Here is an 8,481-nt window from a genome sequence, read left to right on the forward strand (position 1 = left end):
AAAGCGTGCTATCCTTCTTAGCGCAACTACTACCCCGCTCTTCTTGTCAATTTCACTGCCTTTGCCATGAGCGGTGGACTGACGATGCTACGAGTATACGGTCTTGCTGAAAAATGGCATTGCGTTCACTTTCATTCAGTGAGTTCGACAGCTACTTGACTAAATATTGTATTTTCGCCTTACGCGACTTGTTTTTTCTCTTCCAAAGCGAAGTTTGTGTTTCAGAAAGAGCAGCTAGAAACAAAACGTTGAGATTTTGCTTGATTTGTTCAAGTACTAAAACATTAACTGAAAGTCAGAGACATACCAATGTCTCTGCTGAAATTAGTTTTAGCTTGAAACGATTGTTAAGTGTACATACCGGTACTGACGGGTTATATTCATATTTATCATTGAAAATGCTCCTTGCAAGGATTTATTATCAAAAATTCAGTTACATTCGTGTGACGGCTGATTGCAAGGTCAGAAATAATTGTTTTAAAGAATGTTTGTGTAACAAGCTGTGAATTTTTTATTTAGATTTTAAAAGTTAGGTCTAGCGCAAAAACGCACCACGGCCGGTCCAAAAACTGATAATCATCGATCCACGGCTATGGCCAGTTTACATCGATAGAATGAGACCCGAAGGGAAGTAACTCATTTTTGACCTGAGTTCAGGATGGGTCCAAAAAGTGTTCGAGACATTGCAAAATTAATTCTTTAAAAATTGCTCGGTCTTTACGTAGGCCACCTATATAGGATGTTCTCGTTTGGTGAGCGTTCAAATGGAAGGGTGTTTGTACTGTGTGTAAAAGCCTGACAGTATCTGTGATGGTTTACGGGAGGCTCGTTACTGTCCGGGCGTGATTTCCGGTGTCACGCCGGCGTGAGTTTACACTGTCCTGAGTTTACGCTGTGGCCCCAATGCGCATGCGTCGAAATATACGTCACTTCCTGACCAAATTCACGACGCTGTAGGCGTCGTGAGTTTATGATGATGTGAATTTATCTATGATTTACCAAAGCATTTTTGAGGTTGCCACGGTGACCGTCTTTGTTTCGCCGATCGCGTTCGCCACTGTATCAAAGAATTCAGTGGGAAATCGATGGGTTTGTGTTTGTCAGTGGTCTGCGAGTGTTGGAAGAAAAGGTGTAGATTTTTTTCTCAACAAATTCAGTTAGACTGGATTTTTTAGAATAGTGGGAATCGATGGTTTTGTGTTTGTTACCTTGGACTATTTATAATTATATGCTCCCTCGTAGAGATTGTTTTAGTCACCTTTTTCATGTTTGTGTTTAAAAAAAACACACATAAAGCTGGATATGTTCGGAATCAGAAATGCTTCCTCTAGATGCCAAAATCAAAATGGATACTTGTCTTATACATGCGTCTGGGTTTGAGTTGACTTAAGTGTTGTTTGTTGCAGTGACATAAATGAATTATCGTGATAATCAAAATAAAGAGAGAAATAGCAAATTGTAAATGTGTTAACATAAACTTGAATGAACGTTTACTCTCTCTCATCCTTGGTTCCCAGAGTCGCCGCATGCGCCCCAGCCCCAGTGTGGTGGGTGTTTTTGGGTGGGGTTCTGTTCTGTTTTCTTCTGTTCTGTATTTTTGTTTGTATTTTGTTTCTGCCTGAAAATGTTTCAAAGAAAGCATCTGATCAGCGAACTGTTCCATCGTGCGGGTTATGACTCACTAAAAACGTGATTGACACCTTCCTTACTCAACGGTGAAAACAACCGGCTTCGAGTCGGCAAATTCACGATGGCGGAAGTGACGCATATTTCGACGCACGCGCATTGGGGCCACTGCGTAAACTCAGGACAGTGTAAACTCACGCCGTGACACCGGTATTGAATATTCATAACAGCCAGCGCTAAAACGAGGCGCCATGTTGCTGTAGAGGACTCATCCACGAAAATAAATTCTTTGAAAATTTCTCACGCTCGACAGAAAGCAGCCAGGATGTTCCCGTTTGGTGAGCGTTCAAATGGAAGTATGCTTATGTACTGTATGTAGACGCTCGGGGAGCTCTGTGATGGTTTACGGGAGGCTTACTGTGCCTTTAAATTCAACTGTAGTTGTTTAAAAACAACCAAACACATTCTATATGATTGTAGATATAATACATGTATATCCTTCTGCCAAATATTATTAATTTCTGATGCATGATGTTGCTGTAAAACCGTTTTCTAGAAATCCCATATGATGCTGTAAATGCCAGTTTTCATCGCAACAGCAGTCAATATCCATCCACAATGTTTTCATTCATTTTAATAAGTCACTTCAATAACTACCCAGAAAACTAAGTTATTCCTTGACTGTATTCTTCAAGTTTAAGTTTGGTAATGTTACTGCCGCACATTGCCTTAAGTAATAAATAAAGGGTTCCAGTAACATACCATTCTTCTTTATTGATTATGAACTTTGGAAGGTTAGATGTTGGATCTGTTTAAAAAAATATATTTCCTTGATGTTATGTACTAAGATCAACCGTCTGCTTGGACATATACTAAAGATCCACTACCTGGCTGCGGAAAATCGATTAATTCATAGAAAAAAATGCCTTACAGGGAAGCAGCTAGCCGATTGACTGTACATGTTTGTGTAGAGGTGTTCTTATTGCATGTTCAAGCCAGGACAGATGGTGACCTGAAACATTTACACATTACATCTTATATGCAGGACTGCTACTTTTAAGCTTAGGTGTAAGTGTGATGATATATTTGTTTGACTGATTATGGGCATTAAAATAATACTTACACTTGAGATCTGATTTTGTGTGTGGCTGTGTGTGTGTGTGTGTGTGTGTGTGTGTGTGTGTGTGTGTGTGTGCCCATGAGGGTGTGTGTGGGCCATTTGACATACTTGCAGACGAAACAAACAGAGGTAACTGATAAACTGCATTTATTAACACAAAGATGTAAACAAAGTGAGTTCACACATTTCACAAAAGTAAAACAAGGCAGTCTCACATGCATTCACAATATTTAGTACTCACATGAATGGCCAAAGATTATAGGCTGAGAATGCAAGTTCTAATTTGGCACATTTGTACATGTAGCTGCATACGCTAGACATATATATATATCCATCTTACAATTAAAAAAAACCTAGTGGTTAGGACATCGGCCTGAAAATCTAGGTTCTAGGTTCGAATCTCTGCAGAGGCATTTACCTTTTCCCCTTGGTTGAAATAAAAATGCTCAATCCAGAGAGAGCAACCGTAAAGTTACCAGCGTAAAAGTAAAGCGTTGAATGCAGCTATGAAGGTCATGCCAGCAGTGTGGGTCAAGATTCAGGCTGCCTTCTATGCACAGAATTCTGTGTAGGATTCTCAGCTCTATCTTTACAAACACATAATCCCCAATAGTCATACAGTGGAACCCCCCTTTTAAGACCCCCTCCATTTCAAGACCTTGTTTTCTCAGACTTTCTGTTCATAACCTCTGTAAATTTACCTCCATTTTAAGACACCCTTCTTTTCAAGACCTGATTTTCTCAGATTTCTGGAGGTCTTAAAAGGGGGGTTCCACTCCAGCTGTAAGACATAATTTTGTTTAAAACACTTATGCCTTTTGGGGGAAATAAATTAATGAGAAAAGACATCACCACACTAAGAAGTCAGGGTGCTGACTTTTGCTATGTGACCAAGTGGAAGGATTTTCTTATTCCATGCAAAAAGCGTGATGAAGGTCTGACACAGTGAGGCGAAGTGTTTTAATGAGGCAGAGCAGACCTTTAAAAAGTAAGTTCACCACATCCAAGTGAAAGACACAATCTTGGCAGACTGTATTACAAAAGCAACATTTCAGCACAACATAAGAATGAATTGAACCATCCAGGATGCACCAGAACGACCCAAAAACAGAATCAATGAAAATTTTAAACAAGATAAAGTACTGATTAGGATTCAAAGGAAGAACAAGTCATGGGTTAACACATTTCATGTGCATAATGCAGTTAAAAGATCTAAATTCTAATATTGCAAACAAAGTCTATACATGAACACGCATTGACTGAATCATAGTTCATACACACACATCTCCCAAAGCTAAGCCTGTGTGTAAAATACTGCCTGTGAACAGCTTAACTTAAAGCACTCAAACAACATAAAAGATAATACCACTTTATGTAGTAAAAACAAACAAACCGATGTTTGCTGTAAGAAAATATCTGCATACCAAACACTACCTGTATTTAGCTGAATTGACAACTTACATAAGTCAAAATGTACCCTTGATACACACCGCACCACACATTATTTGTGTAGAATGTTATTGTTAATTTGTTACATGTTCATTTCACCACTAAGGCAACAGAAAACCTCTGTAAGTGTAAGCATCTTCAGATGGACTATAATTATTAAAGCAGTTCTGGTAGCTCTGTCAGCACAGAATGGACTGAATCTGATCATCATCCGCAGCAAAGCCTGGCACCACTCTGCAAGCTGCCTGCACGTCATATCTCGGCACCTCACTTCCTGGAAAATAAAGAAAATGTATTACTGAGCACATCCAGACTTTGCTGTGCGCTGATGGGGATATTTTTGGGTATCGAGAAGAGGGTGTGTGTTGGGGGTGGGGGTGCGGAAAGTTAGGTAGGAGGTAATACTTGTTCTTCACAAGATCAGTGGGATGGAGAATAGTGTGGGTGATACTGACAGTGACAACTATGAACTAAACTGTAAACATTGTTCTGTAATATTACAGGTGCCATCATTCCTTCCTGTGAAAATCTTTTATTTCATGGATATATTTATACTTTCATCATTAAAATTAAACAGATTTCCTCACAAGAACCTTTCTAACAACATGATATCTTGTTATGCTGATGATGTGAGCAGCTTTTCTGGAATGTGATGGAAAGTTAGTAACTATTTTTTTAAATTCAGCATGAGCCCTCATCCCACACACATATTTAGCGTTGACACCTTACAGTTTTGTTGAGAAATGTGATGTGAATTCATTCAGAAAATTCTAACTCTGCGCAGGGGCAGTCAGGGTGTTGAATGTAGAAGGAGGTATCCAAGTACACAGGCGGTACATGTATTACAATTTACATTGTTACTCTTATTCCATGTTAAAAAAAACAACTATAAAAACAAACTGGCCAGATCTGTGATTGTGAGCCAAGGAAAGGACTGACTGTATTTAAAATAATTCCAGTAACGAGTAAATCTTTCATTCTAGCAGAGACATACATACACATACATACAGAGATGCGAAGCGAGGGCCGCTCGCGTGAACTCTTGGGCTACTGCGCTCGGTCAGCGTGACCTCGCGCAATTGTTAGCCATCATCCCGTACTAAGTTGTTGTTCGCTTGCTCTCTGACACCGATTTGAGGTGCTTTTCTGTCATATTTCTTTGGATATATCCAGCTTCAGACGAGATATATCAGTGGTAAGTAAACTTGATTCATATTCTGTAGCCTTCAATAGTGTGCACACGAACGCATTTGCCGGATTGGCTTCCCGAAGTGAGTCAAAAACGGTTCCTTCGGTTCTTGCGGCCATTGTTTCTAAGTCCATTGTGCGTGGAGGCAATGTTTGGGAGCTAATATTTTCTTTTGTGCGAAACTTTGCTTTCCCTTGACTGGCAAATGCATTACTGGTGTATACATTAATCTGTTTGTATAATTTTTGACGCGCTGTAATTAAATTCGATGCTTTTAAGTCTCACTCAAGTGGTTCTCGCACTTACACTGGCGTGTGGATAAAAAAATTTTAAGGAGAAATGAGCGAAATTGCTTACTTTAGAATTCATCTTCTAATCACCAAATAATGCAATAAATTAATCTTCTTCTTGTGATTTTCTGTTTCTCTTGAGTGCAAATAATCAACATTTTGCATGTTTTATTATCTATGATTTTCTATGAAACAGTTATAACTCTTTAAAAACACAACAATTGCCAGCTTGGCGCCAGTCATGGGAGGATTACTTGCCCCTGCCGTAGGCGAAGAGTACGCGAACAATTGCCAGCTTGGCGCCAGTGGGAGGATTACTTGCCCCTGCCGTAGGCGAGGATAACGCGAGCGGGAAGACAGCGCTTCGCATCTCTTCTATCTATGTCTCCGATTCTAGCTATTTCATGTTTTACTTTCTTGCATCGCAATAGTTCAATGTTCATACAAAAAGTATAATGCACTTTATGAGTATAGGGTTGCAACAAACTTTAAGATGGGAAGGAGAGAGAAAATAAAGATATTTGTACCATTAATATGTATACAAAGTACATCATACCAATTACCATGCACAGTATTACTATGCATCTTCAAATGTATGAATAATTTCATTGTAATACAATTTACAAAGAACAAAAGACTGCTGAATTATCTACATCAGTACATGTTTATAGCTTCAGACTACCATCACCAATACCTAATGTTACTAGATATATATATATAAACATAAATAAATTTTACCATACAGATTTGACAAGCAAAAGCTATACGTGGTAAAGAAATGTGTAACTTACTCTTCAGGGGTAGTCTGTAATGTAAAGCACCACGCCAAGTCATCCTGATACCTCTCCAGTACATGTAGCCATGTTTAAAGGTAAACTGTTGGAACTGGAAGACAGGAGCTGTATGAATGATGCACATCATCTCTGGTTTCTCGGGAGGCCTGAAAAAACCCAGAACAATAATTATTAACATAACATGTCTTGAAAATGAAATAAGTACCATTTCAACTTCACTATCAGAGCCAAATCACTCACTAATTCAGTAATTGTTTTGTTTATTCTTTTACAACCATAGTTCATACACTGATACAGCAGCATTTGATTCTGTGCATGCAGATTAAAGATATCAAGCATTTTATAAACTTGAGTAAAAAAACAGAACACAACAAAAACACACTCAGTGACTCACAGTCACACCCAGTTAATCAGTAACACCATAGACCAAATGGTCTATGGTAACACACAGATACATACACAACAGATACATCTTGCTCAGTTCTACAAAGGCCACGTTTGCAATGGCCATGTCTTGGATTTTAAAAACAATAACTTACCTGCTGGTTGATCCAAACCGATGATTGAAAATCAGTAAGACTGAGACTGAGAGGAAAATGTCCTGTAGTGTACAGTGCGATTCATCGCCAACCTCCCCATTCAAGGCAGACCGTGTCCAATATCAGCTGTACCATTCACATCCCGATTGCATTCCTTCAGAAGGGCAATCAGTGTTTCAACTTCTTTGTCGATATATTTCTCTGGTAAGACTCATTCTGCATTTGAAGGTTTCCTGCAGTTTGTCCAAGATGGGGCTTTGGCTGGTTTCAGGTTAACCTGTATGGCTTGGGCGGGAGCGTTTGCGTCCGCAGGGAACAGGCTTATTTCGAGGATGTTGTCGTGTTCTTTCAAGATGTGGGAGTTGAGTTCCATCTCCCTGGCGGCGTGGCCGTACTGGCTGGCGTTGATGGTAGACTCCTCTTCTTCTTCCAACGAAAAGTTGAATTGAGTTTCAGCAATCTCCATAGAGAAGTTGGTGGTGGCCATTTTGCTAAAGGGTGGTGTAGATCAAGGAGCGTAGTGGGAAAGCGTGGTAGGTCTCGGAATCAGGAGAAACTCGTGATGTGGTCAAGTAGTTGATTCTGTCTGTTTTAGTAGACAATCTCGTCAGAGTTGTTCTGCGATCTTATTGGTGGGACCAAGTTCCGCCCGTGGGTTGGCTGGTTTGTGAAGATGCGAGATAAGTGTGTGTCAATCAACGCTCCGGTGGCTGGGCGTAGAGTCTTTGATACGTGTAGTGGGGCCCTTTTGGCGTGGTGGGCGGAGTTGCCGTGGGGGTGATTGTTGGGCGCAAAAACTGCGTCCCTCCCTCTCCGTTGCGGCTGAGTGACCGTGTTGCGTGTCGATTCATTCGTGTTATCAGCACTATTGATCAGTGAAAAACTGTTGGATTGTTTTTAGCTTCACCGTTTGTTGGTGTAACACTTATGTTTTTTCGTAGCTTTATTTATTCTCTCCGTGATTTCCGTGACTGTTGTTATGTCAGGGGGGTATGCCGTTTTGAATAAGCGAAAGTTCCTGGCGTTGTATTGTTTTCATTACCTTGTGTAAGCAAGGCAGGGGTTGTTTAATTTGTCACTTGACTTGTTAAGAGGTTTTAACAAGATGAGGTTTAGGAACAAGCCGGAACATTCTGTGTCTTGTAGAATCAGCTTCCAGTGTTTCAAGAGTTTCTTTTTAAGGTGTCTCAGTCTAGGGTTGTAGGTTGAGACCATGAGGAGTGGTGGGGCTTTGTTTTTGGTGGGATGGTCTCTCTTTTGTTTTAGAAGTGTGTTTCTTGGTATGTTCAAGACTTCCCGTTTGGTTAACTCCAGTTCGTCCGGTATATATTCTCTCTCAAGAAGTTTTGAAAGGAATAAATCAGTTTCCTTGTTCTGTGTGGTTATGTTGTTGTTGGTGCGAATGTATCTGATCAATTCACCTTTCACAAGTCCTTTAAAAGATACTGGGAGGGTGGGCAGATTCCCGATGGAG

General features: G+C 40.1%; 1 long non-coding RNA gene across 1 annotated transcript; it reads right to left on the minus strand.

Moving 5' to 3' along the window:
• Positions 1-2,876: 2,876 nt before the first annotated feature.
• LOC138958981 (uncharacterized) lies at positions 2,877-8,053 on the minus strand. The gene is made up of 3 exons (XR_011453561.1): positions 7,008-8,053; positions 6,466-6,614; positions 2,877-4,469 (listed from the first exon to the last, which is right to left on the minus strand). It is a non-coding gene; the product is annotated as an uncharacterized lncRNA (long non-coding RNA).
• Between the last annotated feature and the right edge of the window lie 428 nt (positions 8,054-8,481).

Source organism: Littorina saxatilis, linkage group LG2 (genome assembly GCF_037325665.1).
Source record: "Littorina saxatilis isolate snail1 linkage group LG2, US_GU_Lsax_2.0, whole genome shotgun sequence".
Lineage (NCBI taxonomy): Eukaryota > Metazoa > Mollusca > Gastropoda > Littorinimorpha > Littorinidae > Littorina > Littorina saxatilis.